Here is a 21,551-nt window from a genome sequence, read left to right as displayed (position 1 = left end):
TTTTAAAACCCACGTTTATGGTTCCTGAAGTTATTTAATAACTTGTCTTTGAAGTCCTTTAAATATAAAAGTGGAGTTTAAAAACTCCATGATAATTGCCCTAGAAGTCCTTGTCAAAATTCAGTAAAAATTCACTCTGGTTGCTTTAGAAGTCCGTATTAAAAATTTCTGCTTGTTCTTTGGGAAAGACTTCGAAACCGCCTTTATTTTTTGAAAGTTCTCTAAGAACCAGTTTTTAAACCACTTTTTGCCTATTTTTAAAAATCCAATTTTGAAATTAGTTTGTGGCGTATAACAAATATAAATTATTTTTCGGATATTAAGTATACGACCCCTGGCACAGGTGTACTTTAATCCCATATAGATACGACAGTGATTACTTTGGAAGTCCTTAAGAACAATTTCAGCAAATATTCATGTTTATTATTTGTGAAGGATTTCCAAACTGCGTTTATTTTTTGAAAGTCCTCTAAAAATAATTTTTGTTTAAGCACATTTATTCCCCTAAGGGTATTTTAAAAATCCAATTTTGAAATTAGTTTGTGGCGTATGACAAATATAAATTATTTTTCGGATATTAAGTATACGACCCCTGGCACACGTGTACTTTAAAACCATATAAATATGACTGTTCAGCGCAATTTTTTTTTATTATTATTTTTCAACAATTTAGCAAACAATTTAGCAAATATAAACAAATTAGGAAAATATTGTTTGCAAGGCTTATTATGCAACTAAGCATTTTATTTTCCAAATTTTGTTGATTAAGACAATATTTCCTCTTTTTCTTCACATTTCAGGCAAAATTATTGTTGGTAATATAAGAAATAAAGGCACTTTATTTTATTTTGCCACAATTGAAGGAGAATCAGAAGATGAGTATGCCAATTAAGTAAATGTATGTAATGTTTCGTCATAACACATTTCGTACTTTTGTTTATTTACATTTGTGTGGCCTTCATTTATTTATTTTATTTGATGGAACTTTGACATATGATCCAGAGGAGTTGTTCCACCATGGGGAGTAATTTGTGTGTGTGTGTGTGTTGTTTGTTTATTATACTCCATTTGGTTCAGTTGTCAGCAGCCAGCCAGCCAGGCCATTATAGCCTGAGGACGAAAAACAAAAAAACATTTCTCGTAATAAAATTTATGGTTACTCCTCTTGTCCTGCCCCTCTCTTTGCTGAATGAAAGTGCAGATGAATGAAGTTCACACACACACACATACACTCTGTCTTTATATTTGCGTAAATCCTTTTATTTGTATCTCTACTTTTGTTTTGTTTGTCCCATTAAGGATGAGAAAGATAATCGTTGTGACCTCAACCCTCTGTCTCTCTCATCCGCGTATCCCTTCTCTCTGACAGTATAAAGTTTTATTTTTATTTTATTTTTGAACAAAACCAAAAAAAAAACTGACTGTTGGTATCAGGCTGTGCCGAGAGTGTCACAAGTTGGTGCCGGTAATAGTTGTCATTGTTGTTTACTGTGACGTTTAAAGGCCAGCAATGTATTGTTGTATAGTTTTGGTTTTTGTATTTGGGGGCTGGTGGAACTTTAACCGTTTGGGGGTAATAAAAAACTAAAACTTTTTATTGAATGTATTTTTTGGATATGACAAAAAAAAACGAAAAAAAAAACAAAGAAAAAAACTTTATCAATTTATGCATCATCAAGAAAAGAGAACATTTGTCAGCATTAATATTTTCCCCCTCCCGAAAAAAAATTGTGCGAAACATGTGGGCGGCAAAAATAGCAATTTGACCTACATTACAAGAAATCACAATAAATTATTTTGTATGTTTTATTTTTTTCTCTGCATATAATTTTAATATGAATAATTTATGGGATAAAATGCGATTTATGACATTTTTTTGCTAATATTAGTTATGTTCGGAATGACATCGGTGATATATTTTTGAGGATAAAAGGCGCCAGAATTCCCCATTCCAGGTTAAGTTATATAATAGTTTTTAAAGGAATCAGAAAGCATTTGATGTGGATTTTTTAAAGCATAGGATTAGGATTTGTAAGAATATTTTTCAAGGGACTTCCAATGAAATAGGCGCGGATTTTTTTCAGAATTCTTTTTCAAGGACTTCCAAAGCAATAGGCGTGGATTTTATTAAGAATGTTTTTCAAAAGACTTCGAAAAAAATATACGTGGATTTTTTTAAGAATATTTTTCAAAGATCTTCCAACGAAATAGGCGTGGATTTTTTTAAGAACATTTTTCAAAGGACTTCCAAAGCAATAGGCCTGGATTTTTTTAAGAATATTTTTCAAAGGACTTCCAAAGAAATAGGCGTAGATTGTTTATGGATATTTTGCAATGGACTTCCAAAGAAATAGGAGTGGATTATTTTAGGAATATTTTTTGTGAAGGACTATCAAAGCAATAGGCCTGGATTTTTTTCAGAATATTTTTCAAAGGACTTCCAAAGAAATAGGCGTAGATTTTTAATGGATATTTTTCAATAGACTTCCAAAGAAATAGGCGTAGATTTTTATGGATATTTTTCAAAGGAATTCCAAAGAAATAGGCGTAGATTTTTTTAAGAATATTTATCAAAGGTCTTCCAAAGCAATAGGCCTGGATTTTTTAAGAACATTTTTCAAAGGACTTCCAAAGCAATAGGCCTGGATTTTTTTAAGAATATTTTTCAAAGGACTTCCAAAGAAATAGGCGTAGATTTTTATGGATATTTTTTTAAGATTTTTAATGAAAAAAACCAATGACTACCAGCGCCATAGGCACATATTTTAAAGAATATTTTTTTCAAGGGTTGTCAGAGCCATCATCGACGAACCAGCATAAGCGTGGATTTTAAACAAAATTTTTTGAATGAATATCAGGCCTAAAGCGGCGATTTTTAAAGAATATTTTGTAAAAAACTATCAGAGCCATAGGCAAGGATTTATAAAGATTATTTTGTGAAGGACTATCAGAGCCATAGACCTGGATTTTTTAAAGATTATTTTCCGAAGGACTATCAGAGTCAGAAGCATGGATTTTTAAAGAATGTTTTCTGAAGGATTACCAGAACCATAAGCGCGGATTTTTAAGAATATTTTCTGAAAGACCATCTGAGTCAGAAGGATGGATTTTTAAAGAATACTTTCTTAAAGACTATCAAAGCCCTAGGCGTGGTTTTTTAAAGAATATTTTTTGTGAAGGACTATCAAAGCCCTAGGCGTGGATTTTTAAAGAATATTTTTTTGTGAAGGACTATCAAAGCCCTAGGCGTGGATTTTTAAAGAATATTTTTTGTGAAGGACTATCAAAGCCCTAGGCGTGGATTTTTAAAGAATATTTTTTGTGAAGGACTATCAAAGCCCTAGGCGTGGATTTTTAAAGAATATTTTTTGTGAAGGACTATCAAAGCCCTAGGCGTGGATTTTTAAAGAATATTTTTTTGTGAAGGACTATCAAAGCCCTAGGCGTGGATTTTTAAAGAATATTTTTTGTGAAGGACTATCAAAGCCCTAGGCGTGGATTTTTAAAAAAAAAAAATTCCCAAGGATTATCATAGTCCTAGGCGTGGATTTTTAAAGAATATTTTTTGTGAAGGACTATCAAAGCCCTAGGCGTGGATTTTTAAAGAATATTTTTTGTGAAGGACTATCAAAGCCCTAGGCGTGGATTTTTAAAGAATATTTTTTGTGAAGGACTATCAAAGCCCTAGGCGTGGATTTTTAAAGAATATTTTTTGTGGATTTTTAAATAATATTTTTTGTGAAGGACTATCAAAGCCCTAGGCGTGGATTTTTAAAGAATATTTTTTGTGAAGGACTACTAGAATTCTCTCCAGTTTCCTATGTAGTACAATTTATATTTTATATACGAAAAAAGAGAAAAAACTGAACCCTTACGGATAAAATTTAAATAAATAAAAAATACGAAAAATAAATAAAAAAAATTCCCTAGTCACGATTATCGATTTATAGACATTTTTTGTTAGCATGGGTGGGTAGACATTATGAGCAAACTATTAATTTATTACGCGAATGATAATCGTGACAAAGTACAACCTGTCACATGTCAAATATATAGAAATCTAATTAACTAGTTTGTTTGTAATAAAGAAAAAAAACAAATGTCGTGTTTTTTTGTTGATGGAGCATGAAAACTATAATGTAAGATGTGTATGTGTATAATAATAAAAATTAATTAGTAATTAATTTTGTGACTAAGTTCCAACATAAAATTATTGCCTAATTGTATGTGTACGTATGTGATAAAATAAATCTAGACTTTTCATGCCGATATTGCATTCTCGCCCATTAAACACATCACTCACCCATTCAGTAAAAATGAATAAATTCAACAAATTTCAGAAATATTTTCTATCTCTTTCTCCAAAGATAAGGCAATTAAGTTTTAAGTAGCCAATGTAATAATTTATTATTATGTAAACACAATGCCACAAATAACAACAACGGCCACGACGTAAACTGGCCCTAAAGAACCCCATTCAGTTTATATTTAAAAGTACCCTAGGGGTAAATATAATTATGAATTGCAACAACCATAATAGTAATTATTATTATTGTTGTTTTTTTCATTATTATTATAAATAATAATATTAACATTATGAAGCAGCGAAACATTTTCAGGCATAGTCAGCTAACTGGCGAAGCAACGACGCAGTTGGCGGTTAGCGAATTAACACACAGAGTATTGTCATTGTTCTTGAAATAGCAAAGCAAACAACAACAAAAAAGAAATATTCATGCAGCCGGTATTTACAAAACAGAAAAAAATACAAAAAAAATATACTGGTCATTGTTTTATAGAGAAACTCCACATGAACAATTTAACAAAACAAAAAAATCACAAACTAACGATGACTAAGTTAACAGGGCTGTGGCTTAGCAAAAAACAAAAAAAAACTGCTGAGTATTTGTCATGTTTATACAGAATTTATAAAAAAAATAAACAACACTACAATAAATAAAACAAAACTTCTACAATTTTTTCCATTGTTGTAACTCAAAACAAAAAAATCATTTAAAAATTTAAAGGTTATTGCAAGTCAGGTTAAACAAAGATTTTTTTGAATAAATATATGCAAATTAAAATGTTGTAATTGTTTTGTTGAAATATTCAGTTAAGTGTCTACTTGGATAATTGGATAGGGGAATATATAGGAAAATAAAATGATATAAAAAATCTGTAAAAAAACAAACCAATATTTTTTCTATAGAAAAAAAAATGCCCAGTTACAGCTGGGCACCAATGGCTCAGATAGTCCTTCACAAAATGTCATTTAAAAAATCCACGCCTATGGCTCAGATAGTCCTTCACAAAATGTCATTTAAAAATCCACGCCTATGGCTCAGATAGTCCTTCACAAAATGTCATTTAAAAATCCACGCCTATGGCTCTGATAGTCCTTCACAAAATGTCATTTAAAAATCCACGCCTATGGCTCTGATAGTCCTTCACAAAATTTCATTTAAAAATCCACGCCTATGGCTGTGATAGTCCTTCACAAAATGTCATTTAAAAATCCACGCCTATGGCTCTGATAGTCCTTCACAAAATTTCATTTAAAAATCCACGCCTATGGCTCTGATAGTCCTTCACAAAATTTCATTTAAAAATCCACGCCTATGGCTCAGATAGTCCTTCACAAAATGTCATTTAAAAATCCACGCCTATGGCTTAGATAGTCCTTCACAAAATGTCATTTAAAAATCCACGCCTATGGCTCAGATAGTCCTTCACAAAATGTCATTTAAAAATCCACGCCTATGGCTCAGATAGTCCTTCACAAAATGCCTATGGCTCAGATAGTACTTCACAAAATGTCATTTAAAAATCCACGCCTATGGCTCAGATAGTCCTTCACAAAATGTCATTTAAAAATCCACACCTATGGCTCAGATAGTCCTTCACAAAATGTCATTTAAAAATCCACGCCTATGGCTCTGATAGTCCTTCACAAAATTTCATTTAAAAATCCACGCCTATGGCTCAGATAGTCCTTCACAAAATTTCATTTAAAAATCCACGCCTATGGCCCTGATAGTGGTTGGAAAAATATTCTTTAAAAATCCACGCCTATGGCCCTGATAGTGGTTGGAAAAATATTCTTTAAAAATCCACGCCTATGGCCCTGATAGTGGTTGGAAAAATATTCTTTAAAAATCCACGCCTATGGCCCTGATAGTGGTTGGAAAAATATTCTTTAAAAATCCACGCCTATGGCCTGATAGTGGTTGGAAAAATATTCTTTAAAAATCCACGCCTATGGCTCAGATAGTCCTTCACAAAATTTCATTTAAAAATCCACGCCTATGGCCCTGATAGTGGTTGGAAAAATATTCTTTAAAAATCCACGCCTATGGCCCTGATAGTGGTTGGAAAAATATTATTTAAAAATCCACGCCTATGGCCTGATAGTGGTTGGAAAAATATTCTTTAAAAATCCACGCCTATGGCCCTGATAGTGGTTGGAAAAATATTCTTTAAAAATCCACGCCTATGGCCCTGATAGTGGTTGGAAAAATATTCTTTTAAAATCCACGCCTATGGCTCTGATAGTGGTTGGAAAAATATTCTTTAAAAATCCACGCCTATGGCGAAAAAAAAGCTATAAAATCCACGCCTATGCCTTCGATTATTTTTAAAAAATGTTCGTTACAAATCCACGCATATGGCTCTTTTAATGATTCGAATATATTCTTTAAAAATCAGCGCCTATGGTAGTCTCTGGTCCGGTCCACAAACAAATTTTATCTCTTTTTTTTATATATATGTTATTGTGGACAGGATGGGAAATTTTACTTCAAATGACTTCCTCCTTGATACCAAAAAAAAAAAAAATAGTTTTCACCCGAACATTCCCACATTTTAATTTGTTTGTATGCAGCCATAGTCTTCTGTACTACCCTTGCTTTAACATATGACCCATAAAACATAAAGAAGCCCTCAATGCATTGATAAAACGACCTCCATGGCGTTGGCTTTATTAGTTTGTTTTGATTCCGTCAATGTCACAACAACAACAACATCTCACAAATGGTCGGTAGAAAAAGAGCTGTGTAGCGCCCACTCTTTGAATGAAAGCGAAATGTTAAATGAAAAAAGCACACAAATAAATGAACAACAACATTACGAAAAGAAGAATGGAGAATGGGAAATTGAAAGAAGAAGAAGCGGCAGCGGCGGCACGATTTTGAAAAGGTTGTTTAAGTTTGTTCTTTGCTTTTTTCGCGTAAGTAGCTTTTCTGCCAAGCAAACAACAGCGGACAACAATAACAAAAACACGCTACTGTTTTCTGTACTTACATAAGTTTTTTTTTATTTTTTGTTTTATATGTAAGTAGACATGATTATGTCGATGGACATACAAACACACATACGCTCATATGTACACATCTGAGGTACATATATGTAAGCAAATGTATCATGTGTGCGCACATGGTCTTTATATAGTTTCATACACTCGCTTATATACATATATGTATGCATGTTTCCTCTTGTATGTATACCTTTTATATACTCCCCAACACACACATACACACTCTCTACATTTATATACTTATTAGTAGTCTTCGTATGATATGTATTATTTTGTCTTTTTTTGTGTGTGAAATGTTTGCTGTTGTTGTTCTATTTTGACATGCGGCATGTGCAAATGTTCGAATGTGTCGGTGTCATTGTCTCGCTGTGTGTATGTATTTTGGGTATGATTGTGTTTGTGTGTGTGTGTTTGCATTTCTCATGTAGTCAGTATGTCTGTTCGGTTTCCTCCACTGTCAATTTGTATTGAAGGATGTTGGAAGTAGGTATGTTTGTGTGTGTGAGCTAGTGAGTGTTTGTAATTTTGTGGAATTTTATTCTAAGGACTTTGTTGTTCTTGTTGTTATTATTGTTAGACGAATAAAATGTGCTACTTCTCGCCGTTTGCTGTCTCCTTTAGCCACTTGCCAAAAAATATTTTGTATACTCAAATAATAAAAATATAATGTGGTTCAGTGATGCCCTGCTGTGAGGGAATTATTTTTTATAAGTTGAAAAAAAATATTCAACAAATCCAAACATGTATGGTCCTTTACAAAAAATAGTCCTTAAAAATCACAAATGAATGGACCTTAAAAAATATTATTTTTCAACATCAGAGCGTTAGACGAAAATTGTCCTGATTATCCTTTCAAAATATCCTTTGAAATCTACGATTATCCTTTCAAAATATCCTTTAAAAATCCACGCTGTTCTTCGAAAAAATATCCTTTAAAAATCCATGCTTTATGGTCTCGTGGTTTTCGAAAAAATATCCTTTAAAAATCCATGCTTTATGGTCTCGTGGTTTACAAAAAAATATCCTTTAAAAATCTACGCTTATTGCGTCGATGATCTTCGAAAAAATATCCTTTAAAAAGCCCCGCTTTTTGCCTTGATGATCTTCGAAAAAATATCCTTTAAAAATCCACGCTTTATGGTCTGTTGGTCCTTGGAAAAAGAATATTTAAATATCCACGCTTATTACTTCGATGGCCTTCGAAAAAATATCCTTTAAAAATCCACGCTTTATGGTCTGTTGGTCCTTGGAAAAAGAATATTTAAATATCCACGCTTATTACTTCGATGGCCTTCGAAAAAATATCCTTTAAAAATCCACGCTTATTGCCTCGATGGTCTTCGAAAAAAAATCCTTTAAAATCCACGCTTTATGGTCTGATGGTCCTTGGAAAAATAATATTTAACAATCCACGCTTATTGCTTCGAAGGTCTTCGAAAAAATATCCTTTAAAAATCCACGCTTTATGGCCTGATGGTCCTTGGAAAAATAATATTTAAAAATCCACGCTTATTGCCTCGATGGTCTTCGAAAAAATATCCTTAAAAAATCCACGCTTATTGGTCTGGATGTCCTTGGAAAAATAAAATTTAAAAATCCACGCTTATTACCTCGATGGCTTTCGAAAAAATAACCTTTAAAAATCCACGCTTTATGGGATGATGGTCCTTGGAAGAATAATATGTAAAAATCCACGCTTATATGTCTGTATGTCCTTGGAAAAATATCCTTTAAATATCCCCGCTTATTGCATTGATGGTCTTCGAAAAAATATCCTTTAAAAATCCACGTTTATTGGTCTGGATGTCCGTGGAAAAATAATATTTAAAAATTCACGCTTATATGTCTGGATGTCCTTAAAAAATAATATTTAAAAAGCCACGCTTATTGCCTCGATGGTCTTCGAAAAAATATCCTTTAAAAATCCACCCTTTATGGTCTGATGGTCCTTGGAAAAATAATATTTAAAAAGCCACGCTTATTGCCTCGATGGTCTTCGAAAAAATATCCTTTAAAAATCCACCCTTTATGGTCTGATGGTCCTTGGAAAAATAATATTTAAAAATCCACGCTTTATGGTCTGATGGACCTGGGAAAAATAATATTTAAAACTCCACGCTTATTGCCCTGATGGTCCTTGGAAAAATAGTATTTAAAAATCCACGCTTATTGCCTCGATGATCTTCGAAAAAATATCCTTTAAAAATCAAAGCTTATTGCCTCGATGGTCTTCGAAAAAATATCCTTTAAAAATCCACGCTTATTGCCTCGATGGTCTTCGAAAAAATATCCCTTAAAAATCCACGCTTTATGGTCTGATGGTCCTTGGAAAAATAATAGTTAAAACTCCACGCTTATTACCCTGATGGTCTTTGGAAAAATAGTATTTAAAAATCCACGTTTATTGTCCTGATGGTCCTTGGAAAAAATATTATTTAAAAATCCACGCCTATTGCCCTGAGGTTCCTACAACAAATATTATTTAAAAATCCACGCTTATGGCCATGATGGCCCTTAGAAAAATTTTATTTAAAAATCCACGCTTATGGCCATGATGGCCCTTAGAAAAATTTTATTTAAAAATACACGCTTATGGCCATGATCGCCCTAAAAAAAATGTATTTAAAAATTCACGCTTATGGCCATGATGGCCTTAGAAAAAATTTATTTAAAAATCCACGCTTATTGCCATGATGGCCCTTAGAAAAATTTTATTTAAAAATCCACGCTTATGGCCCTGATGGATCTTGAAAAAATATTATTATAAAATCCACGATTATTACCCTTATGGTCCTTGGAAACAATTATTTAAAGATCCAGGCTTCTTACCCTTAGTCCTTGGACAAATATTGTTTAAAATCCACACTCATAGTCCTAATGGTCCTTGGGAAAATATTATTTAAAAATCCACGCTTACTACCCTGATGGTCCTTGGAAAATTATTAGTTACAATTCTACGCTTATTTTCCTGATGAACATCAAAAATATATTATTTAAAAATCTATTCTTAGTGCCCTGAAGGCCCTTGGAAAAATATTACTTAAAAACCCTTGCTTATTGCCTGATGGACCTTCGACAAATATGCTTTAATATGTTTTTTTTTTTAAATACACGAATCCTAAAATCAAGCTAATGGCAACTCTTTATCCAATTTTGTCCTGCACAGCCTCCAGTTACCGCAGCAAAAATACTTGAGTGTCTAGCACTTGGTGTTGAGGGTTGTCGACATTGTTGTTGGCGTTGTTGTAGTTTCGGTTGTTTACTTTCGTTTGTATATATATATTTGTATATACTTTAACGTTTATTTTTCTTTTGAAGGCTCCCACACAACAAATACAACTCCTATACAAACACAGTCACACATATACATACACACACACATAGCAATGGCTATGATTTTTAGATGCCATTGCCGAAAAGACGCGACACGACGCGTCAATAGTGCTTCACATTTCCGTTGATGTTCGACAGCAGCCAGCCATGCTTGGAGCAAGGATATGTTTGTATGAATGTATTGGTGTCCTTACCTTTTCATAAAATAGAGAGGCAGAGAGCGAAAAAACAGCCACATATACAAATACACAATCGAAGTATAGAAGAAAAACTAAATAACAACCAACTTGAATCTTAAAATGAAAATCACGTTTGAATTATTCCTTTCAACAACATCCTGCTTCCATGGATAATGTTTAATGATTATGGTTGTATACATGTACGTGTGTATGCGTGTATGTATGTGTTTGTAACTAATTGTGGACATTGAATGGTAGCCTGCAACCCAACGAAGAGATTTTGAAAGTCACAGAAAAGGTTTTATTTTGTCATTTTCTCTTTTTTCATTTAAAATCTCTTCCTGAACGCAGCGACTCTCTTAGGGGGCTTCTCAGATCCTTTGTTTTCATTTTTTAAGAAACAATTCTTTCCCTTTCAATGTTTGTTTTTGTTGCAAATTCGAAATTCTAGCTTTGCTTTATTCCCATGGATTTCTTTGTGGCTGTTCGCCAAAGGAAAGGAAGAAGACGATTGTAGGTGTCTCTTTTTTTGGTTCCTTCCTAACATCTCTTGTTATCTGTTCTTTAAGGATTTTTTCTCCTTTCATGGACATCATTGTTTTCTTTTTTGGTAACATTTGTTCTATTTTCGTTTTCATGATATTCTTTGTGCTGCTAGCTCTGAAGTGGCATTGTTCTGATTCTCTATAGCCAACCATCTGTCGGTTTGTCTGTCACTCAGTTATTGATTAGTTCTTGTACAAAGTTATTTAGGGAATTCAATTTGTTTTTGTTCTTAAAATGTTATCCTTTTGAATTTTAGCCTTTTGTCTTTTAAGTTCCATTGTGCTGGGAGATACAAAAGGATATTGGTGTGGTACCCCATTGAGAACTGAAAGCCATGAATTGAATTTTTAGCAAAATCGAAATATGGCTTTTTGAAGTGCTGCTGCTGACATCGATAGATAGAATAGTTTTTATACCCTTCACCACACTGTGGTACAGGGTATTATGTCTTTGTGCATATGTTTGTAACAGGCAAAAATAATCGAGATAGACCCATGGTTCCTTTTGAGAATATGCATAGAATCGCTTTCTGAGTCGATTTATGCATGTCCGTCCGTCCGTCCGTCTGTAGATGTTAAATTGTAAACAAAGTACAGGTAGCATTTATGATCCGAATTGGATGAAATTTGGCACAGCTCATTTGTTTGGCCCAAGGACGAACCCTATTGAAATTGGGAAAAATCGGTCCAGATTTAGATATAGCTCCCATATATATATTCGTCCGATTTAATGTAAACGGTCCCTATATATCTTTCGATTTGCACGAAAATTGGCACAGCGTAATGAATTAGGTCTAGAATGATATGTGTACAATTTCATAAAAATCGGTTCAGTTTTAGATATAGCTCCCATATATATCTTCGTCCGATTTAAGGTAAATTGTGTACCAAAGTCCCTATATATCTTTCGATTTGCACGAAATTTGGCACAGCGTAATGAATAAGGTCTAGAATGATGTATGCCAAGTTTCGTGAAAATCGGTTCAGATTTAGATATAGCTCCCATATGTATCTTTGGCCGATTTAAGGTAAATTGTGTACCAAAGTCCCTATATATCTTTCGATTCCCACGAAATTTGGCACAGCGTAATGAATAAGGTCTAGAATGAAGTATGCCAAGTTTCGTAAAAATCGGTTCAGATTTAGATATAGCTCCCATATATATCTTTGGCCGATTTAAGGTAAATTGTGTACCAAAGTCCCTATATATCTTTCGATTCGCACGAAATTTGGCACAGCGTAATGAATAAGGTCTAGAATGATGTATGCCAAGTTTCGTGAAAATCGGTTCAGATTTAGATATAGCTCCCATATATATCTTTGGCCGATTTAAGGTAAATTGTGTACCAAAGTCCCTATATATCTTTCGATTCGCACGAAATTTGGCACAGCGTAATGAATAAGGTCTAGAATGATGTATGCCAAGTTTCGTGAAAATCGGTTCAGATTTAGATATAGCTCCCATATATATCTTCGTCCGATTTAAGGTAAATTGTGTACAAAAGTCCCTATATAAATTTCGATTTGCACGAAATTTGGCACCGCGTAATGAATAAGGTCTAGAATGATGTATGCCAAGTTTCGTGAAAATCGGTTCAGATTTAGATATAGCTCCCATATATATCTTCGTCCGATTTAAGGTAAATTGTGTACAAAAGTCCCTATATATCTTTCGATTTGCACGAAATTTGGCATAGCGTACTGAATTAAGTTTAGAATGATGTGTGCAAAGTTTCGTGGCAATCGGTACAAATTTAGATTTAGCTCCCATATATAGCTTCGCCCGATTTTTGGTAAATAGTCCACTAAAGTCCCTGGAAATCTTTTGGTATAGCGTACTGAATTAAGTCTAGAATGATGTGTGCAAAGTTTCGTGACAATCGGTACAAATTTAGATTTAGCTCCCATATATATTTTCATCCGATTTAAGGTAATTGGTGTACCAAAGACCCTATATATCTTTCGATTTGCACGAAATTGGGCATAGCGTACTGGCATTTGGGTTTATAATAATTTGTGCTAAGTTTCATGAAAATCGGTTCAGATTTAAATATAGCTTCCATATATATTTTTGCCCGATTGTAAGTAATTGGTACACCAAAGTCCCTGGAAATATTTTCATTTGCACAAATTTTGGCATAGCGTACTGAATTAAGTCTAGAATGATGTGGCAAAGTTTCGTGATAATCGGTTTAGATTTAGATATAGCTCCCATATATATTTTCGTCCGATTTTATGTAATTGGTGCACCAAAGTCCCTATATATCTTTCGATTTGCACGAATTTTGGTATAGGGTACGTTGATCAGCTAAGTACTTAGCTTTGTTACAAGAGACATTTGGGTTTGAAAGGTTTTTTGTATAGAAGCCATAGCTTCTGGGGAGAATATCCCAACAAAAAACTAAGGGAACTTATGAGGATCAGTGGCGTGCTCCGAAACTACAGTCTTTCCTGCCTTACCCCTCGGCAATCAATGCCATACATTCCCCACTAATAGATAGTTGTTTTTTATAAAAATCCTGAAATCGGTTCAGATATAGATATATAACAAAAACGCGTCGTCTGTTGGGATACATATGTAGAATATACCCAAAGTGGTGAAGGGTATCATATAGTCGGCCCAGCCTGACTTTACTACTTTCCTTACTGGTTAAAGAATATGTTCTGAAGGACCATCGGCATAGGCATGAATTTTTAAAGAATGTGTTCTGAAGGACCACCGGAGTCATAGGCGTGGATTTTTAAAGAATAGGTTCTGAAGGACCATCGGAGTCATAGGCGTGGATTTTTAAAGAATATGTTCTGAAGGACCATCGGGGCCATAGGCGTGGATTTTTAAAGAATATGTTCTGAAGGACAATCGGAGTCATAGGCGTGGATTTTTAAAGAATATGTTCTGAAGGACCATCGGAGTCATAGGCGTGGATTTTTAAAGAATATGTTCTGAAGGACAATCAGAGCCATAGGCGTAGATTTTTAAAGAATATTTTTCGCACCACTATCAGAGCCATAGGCGTGGATTTTTAAAGAATATTTTTCCAACCACTATCAGAGCCATAGGCGTAGATTTTTAAAGAATATTTTTCGAACCACAAACAGAGCCTTAGGCGTGGATTTTTAAAGAGTATTTTTCGCACCACTATCAGAGCCATAGGCGTGAATTTTTAAAGAATATTTTTTGAACCACAAACAGAGCCTTAGGCGTGGATTTTTTAAGAATATTTTTCGAACCACAAACAGAGCCTTAGGCGTGGATTTTTAAAGAATATTTTTCGCACCACTATCAGAGCCATAGGCGTGAATTTTTAAAGAATATTTTTCGAAGCACAAACAGAGCCTTAGGCGTGGATTTTTAAAGAATATTTTTCGCACCACTATCAGAGCCTTAGGCTTGGATTTTTAAAAAATAAATAAAAAATATATTTTTCGAACCACAAACAGAGCCTTAGGCGTGGATTTTTAAAGAATATTTTTCCAACCACTATCAGAGCCATAGGCGTGGATTTTTAAAAAAATAAATAAAAAATATATTTTTCGAACCACAAACAGAGCCTTAGGCGTGGATTTTTAAAGAATATTTTTCCAACCACAAACAGAGCCTTAGGCGTGGATTAAAAAAAAAATAAAAAATATATTTTTTAATAAATCCATGCCTCCGATATTTTTTAAGACATAGTTTTAAATAAATCCACGCCTTGGATATTCTTTCAACATATTTTTAAATACATCGACGCCTTAGATATCATTTAAAAAATATTTTTAAATAAATCCACACATTTCAATGGCAGACAGGTAACCACTAGCTCTTCAAACTTTCACGGCTATTACTCAAAGTTGTCTAATATTTTGTTGTTCTCATTATGTTTTCCTACACTCATTTCTTCTTCTCCTGAATACATGTTTCCGTTACTAGTAAAACACGCAATCTAGGTTCAATGTAAGTGGGTGGGTCACCCTGGGTTGGGTTTTCGAACACCAAGAGGATGAGGAAGGGGTTCGGCTAAAGTTTGGATAAATATTAATTTGCCTTCATTGTTTTTACGTTGCTTTTAACATATTTTTTGCCTTGTCTTCGTTTTTTGTTTTCAATTCCTTTGTTTTCGTTCCTTGTGTGGGTGGATGTTTGTTTTGTTTTTCATTTTCTGTTGTCCATAAAGTGCATGTTTTGATGTGGCCTCTTTTATTTTCTGTTTTGTTCAATTCGACCAAGCTCATAGGGTCGTTGTCGTCGTGGTCGGTTGGCGTGTTCCACTGCATCGTTGAGGATGAACTATTTTTGTATTGTCTGTTGTCCAAGTGCCTGTCGTACAAAAAAAAAAAAAAGAAAAAACACACTGAAAAGGACAATAACGACGACAAGAGCAAAGTGTTGGCAAACACTGTCCTACACTGAGGGAGGTGGCCCAACACGGGCCCTACTTTCGTAGTATGCCACATTAAGTGCCTGCTCTGGGTGGCTTGAAGCGGGGCGGGCGTATACCACTTTGGCATTCTCATTTTGGGTAATCACTAATTACCATTAAATTGTAAAAATAAATGTTGCTTCCACTCAGCCTGCAGGTGGGGGTTTAGGGTGATGGCTACGTGGCTCATGTCATTTGTTACGCCAAAGTGGCTGACATTGACCAGAATATCACCATGCAGGAATGTGCGGATGTGGGTACACATTATTTCAGGTTGGGTGTAAATATTCTATATCCGCTTGTGTGCTGCGGTTTTTTGGGAGGTGGCGTCTACGTTCGACCAACCAACCCACCGACCGACCGTTCGTCCGTCCGACTATGTTGCTTGACCACTAACGGAAATATTGCGTTTTGTAATGGAATTTGAAATATTTTTATCAGTTGGAAACTGCATTCAAATAGCCAGACAACAACAATAACAGCGACGTGATATTATAGCTGGCATTTTAACGAAATGCCATCGCACAGAAACACACACACCCACATCTACACCCTTCAGGGAAGTTGTCCGCTAACTATTGTTTGTTATGGCTTCTGGCATTTTGTTTGTTTTGATTTTTTTTCTTTGCGTTTCGATTTGTAGGTGGTTTTTGTATGGTGTGATGTGCTTGCGTTCGGAATTATAGAAAGGATTTTAAATATTTATGCTGGTTTGGTATTTTTAGATAACGAGGTTTTTCTTTACCACAAAATGGCTATTTATAAGCGGAGCATTTATGATTTGTGGTGGTTTGAAAACGCAAATCGACAGAAAGTAGTTTGGGGAAGGTGTAACTCAAAGGCCGAGGCCAGTAATAGAAGTGATGAATGGCTAACTAGCAAACTGGAAGAAGGTGTTAAGAGTCAAGAGTCAAGGAAGGTGTTAAGAGTGTAACACATACCCCCAAAAGGAAGTAACTCTGACATATGTCCTTACATCTGCATGTCAATGTTCCCTCGAAGGAACATACGCATGTCTTTCTGCAACCTATGATAAATTTAATTTCATTCGAGTAGATTTTGAGACGTCTGCGTACCATGGGACAAATTTATGAAAAACGTTTTGTAGCAAAATTGATACACGCTATTCGGTACGCCGCACTGTTAAAAAATTACTTTCAATCAGACACCCGTTCGAAATACATATGGAAGCTATGGCTGCATTTGCACGAATTTCAACAAAACGCTATAACCAGATTCAAGTCTCGATTTGATACATTTTTCAAAATTTCGTGTTAATCGGACGAACATTTAGAGTTTGGAGCGCCATTTATGTAAAATCGGACGAATATATATTAATATATGAGAGCTATATAGAAATCTGAACCGATCCTAAATTATAAATACAATTTAGTACGCTATGACAAATTTCTTGCAATTCCAAGAATATGCAGGGACTTTGGTGTACCATTTACCATAAATCTGGCGAAAATATATATGGGAGCTATATCTAAATCTGTACCGATTTTCACGAAACTTAATACACACCATTCTAGACTCAATTCAGTATGTTTGGCATACCGTACTGAATTGAGTGCACTATTTACCTTAAATCGAGCAAAAATATATATGAGAGCTATATCTAAATCTGAACGGATTTTCACGAAATTTAACACACATCGTTTTAGACCTAATTCATTAGGCTACACCAAATTTCGTACAAATCGAAAGATATTTAGGGACTTTGGAGTACTATTTACCTAAAATCGGACGAAAATATATATGAGAGCTATATCTAAATCTGAACCGATTTTCACGAAATTTAACACACATCGTTCTAGACTTAATTCAGTACGCTATGCCAAATTTCATGAAAATCGAAGAATATATAGGGACTTTGGTGGAATATTTACCTCCAATCGGACGAAACTATATATCGGAGCTATATCGAAATCTGAACCGATTTTCACGAAACATAATACACATCGTTTTAGACCTAATTCATTAGGCTACACCAAATTTCGTGCAAATCGAAGGATATATAGGGACTTTGGTGCACTATTTACCTCAAATCGGACGAAACTATATATGGGAGCTATATCTAAATCTGAACCGATTTTCACGAAATTTAACACACATCGTTTTAGACCTAATTCATTAGGCTAAGGATATTTGGTGCACTATTTACCTAAAATCGGACGAAAATATATATGAGAGCTATATCTATATCTGAACCGATTTTCACGAAATTTAACACACATCGTTCTAGACTTAATACAGCACGCTATGCCAAATTTCGTGCAAATCGAAGAATATATAGGGACTTTGGTGGACTATTTACCTCAAATCGGACGAAACTATACATCGGAGCTATATCGAAATCTGAACCGATTTTCACGAAACGTAATACACACATCACTATTAAGTCTATAGTGATATGTACGCTATTTTGTGCAAATCAAAAGATATATAGGTACTTTGGTGCGCCATTTACCTTAAATCGGACGAAAATATATATGGGAGTTATAGCAAAATCTGAACCGATTTTTCCCAATTTCAATAGTGTTCGTTCTTGGGCCGAATAAGTGACCGGACATGCATAAATCAACTTAAAAAGTGATTCTATGCATATTCTCAAAAGGAAACATGTGTCTATCTCGTTTCCTTTTGTCTGTTACGAACATGTGCACGAAGACATAATACCCTGTACCACAGTGTGGTGAAGGGTATAAAAAACCAAACTACGTTCTGTCATAGTTGAATTTTTTCAACTTTGAAAATGGCGATTTGTTACTCCCTTTTCAATTTATGTTAAAAAAATTCGAATCGTCATCCCTACATACAAATTGTTTTATGTACCTAACATTAGCTCGTTATTTGTATATATGTATTTTTTTTCATTTCCCCTTAAATACCTTATCATATGCCTGCCTTCCCTTTTTTTTTTTTTTTTTGATTATTCATTACTTACCTTTTTATTGTTGTTGATGTTAATGTTGTTGTAGAAGTTGTAGTATTTGCTGATATTATTACTGCTACTGCTGATTTTGTTTTGTGTTTTTTATTATTACACGAAATGCTGATGATGAGTTGTCGTCAAAAATGTTGATTTGTATTTATTTTTTTTTTTATTTAGCAAAAAATATAACACCAAATGAAATGAAAAACAACAACAAACAAATCAAATGATTTGTATTTGCGGCACTCAGAAAAAAGGGATACTTTGCAATATTTGTATTTACAATTTATTTCTCTTGATTTGAGGTATTTTTTTCCACTTAATTATTAATTTTATTTGCTTTTAGCTGCCGCTGTTACAGATCTAAAAAAATAAAAGAAAAGAAATAAAAATTAAAAACAAATTATTAGGAATTTATTTTCTATTAATTTCATTTAATTTTGTTTATTTATTTATTTTTGTGAATTCCAGTTTGGAAATTCAACACAATTGCAATGCCATTCTTAGAATCATATTTCACAGCTGGTATTTTATATCAAACAGGTTTATTTGCTTATTATTTTTTACTTTTTGTAGAGTAAATATTATTATTATATAGTATGTTTATTTTATATATTATTGTTGTCGGGTTTCTTTTCTTTCTAAGCAGTTAATGCGTTAAAAAATCACACATCAAAAATCGCACATGTGTGTAGTTGATAACAGGCTAAGTATCGCGAGTGATTTCGGTTCGCAATTGTCAAGTGTAAAGCTAACATACTTAAATGGTACAGGGAGATCTAGTTATGGGTAAGGGTAAAAATATAAATCCACACCTCTGATAGTCCCTTAAAAATTTATTTAAAAATTTCCGCTTGTAATAGTCACTTAAACAATTCATTTAAAAATCCACATCTCAGGATTGCCTAAAAAGTTTATTTAAGGACAGCCCCCCATTCTCGATTTTAGTTTTTCAAAATTTTCAATGGGCTGGTAAATCAATACCAATGCTTGTTAAGGTTTGTAAGTTTGCTCAAATATATTTGAAGATTTAAAAGAGAAGAAAAGTAATTTACAAAAAAATGTGTAATTGTTTTGTTGTTGTTTTTTTTTGTAATTAAAGATAAGTCCTTATTTTTGATGGCGGCCATGATAACTCCTCGATGGAACATCGGAATCCGAAAATTTCAGCGGTGTTAGAAAGAGTACATGTCTGGCTCTCGTATGAACTAGGATTATTGACTTCACTCTAAAATTAACAAAATGGCGGACCTTTGAAAAAATATTTTTGGAAAATCGCCGATTTTTGACCAAAAACCAAGTTAAAAAATTAGGAAGATCTTCACCGATTGGCTTTATCCTAGTTCATACGATAGCTATACCCTCACAGAGAAACGTGTAAAAATTTGGAATCGATTGGGTTATTAGTTTTTGAGTTATCGTGCCCGCCATTCTCAAAAGAGAAAAACACGCTTAAAGTTTGAGAAGCCCTTCAGCCGTCACCTGATGCTGACACAATAAATCGGCTATATCTTCAAGAGTTCTTGAGATTTTCACTTGAAATTTTCTAGGGACATTCTTGAATTAGTGTAGATTCGAATTAAATCAAAAAATATTTTGACCCCGAGAATGGGGGGTCCCCTTAAAAATCCCTTCAAATTTTATTTAAAAAGCTAGTAAGGAAAGTAGGAAAGTGGAACGGGGCCGACTATATGATACCCTTCACCACTTTGAGTATATTCAAGAGATGAATCCTAACATACATCGCATTTTTGAAGGACCATTAATATGAAAATGGATCCAGGAACATGTTATTCTGCAACCTATACAAAATTTCTCATTTGGTCCGATATAGAGTTGCTTCTCACAATGGAACCAAATTATGTAAATCAATTTAAAGCAAATATCAATCCGGATGTCCGATTGAATAAACATGAGTAGTTTGGTGCAACATTTACTAAAAATCGGACGTAAATATATATAAAAGTTGTATCGAAATCTAAACCGATTTCATTGCAACTTGACACAGGTTAAGTTATACTAATTTCAGCATGTTTTGCGCATATCGGCCACATTTTGAGATCTTGGTGCACCATGTACATAAAATTGGGAGAAAATATATATAGGAGATCTATGCAAATCATAACCGATTTACGTTGTGCAAAATGTTGTGCCAATCGGACACACCTTGGTGAAACATTTATATTCAACTTCTAGGTTATACTAACTTCAGAACGTTGTGCAAAATTTGTGCCACTTTTGTACAAAATCGGACGAAAATATATATGTATCAAAATCTGTATATGTATCAATCTCTGCCTGAGATTAACATACATTAACAGCAATTTATTATTGTGTGACAATCGGACAAACTTTGAGTCTTTAGTGCACAATTTACATAAAATCGGAGGAAAAAATATATAGGAGCTATATCTAAATCTGAAGAGATTTTCACGAAACTTAGAACACGTCATTCTAGACCTAATTCAATACGCTGTGCCAAATTTCCTGCAAATCGAAAGATATTAAGGTACTTTGGTGCACCATTTACCTAAATCGGGCGAAACTATATATGGGAGCTATATCTAAATCTAATCCGATTTTCACGAAACATAGCAGACATCATTCTAGACTCAATTCAGTACGTTATGCCAAAATTCGTGCACATCGAAAGATTTGCAGGGACTTTGGTGCACCATTTACCTAAAATCGGGCGAAACTATATGTGGGAGTTATATCTAAATCTTAAGCGATTCCCACAAAACTTAGCAAACGTCTTTCTAGACTTAATTCAGTGAAATATGCCAAAATTCGCGCAAATCGATTGATTTTCAGGGACTTTGGTGGACCATTTAGCTAAAA

At 33.9% G+C, this 21,551-nt stretch overlaps 1 protein-coding gene across 1 annotated transcript in view; it reads right to left on the bottom strand.

The window, feature by feature from the left end:
- LOC133326700 (protein GDAP2 homolog) overlaps positions 1–18,793 on the bottom strand; it is a 163,004-nt gene extending 144,211 nt beyond the window's left edge. Inside the window, exon 1 of the mRNA XM_061535317.1 lies at positions 18,723–18,793. The gene's annotated coding sequence lies outside the window, so the exon portion shown is untranslated. The remainder of the gene's footprint in view (positions 1–18,722) is intronic.
- Between the last annotated feature and the right edge of the window lie 2,758 nt (positions 18,794–21,551).

The sequence above is a fragment of the Musca vetustissima genome, unplaced genomic scaffold, assembly GCF_032173495.1.
Source record: "Musca vetustissima isolate MV318-11 ecotype Yass unplaced genomic scaffold, APGP_CSIRO_Mvet_v1 utg571, whole genome shotgun sequence".
Classification (NCBI taxonomy): Eukaryota; Metazoa; Arthropoda; class Insecta; order Diptera; family Muscidae; genus Musca; species Musca vetustissima.
This window is presented reverse-complemented; position numbering and strand designations above follow the sequence as displayed.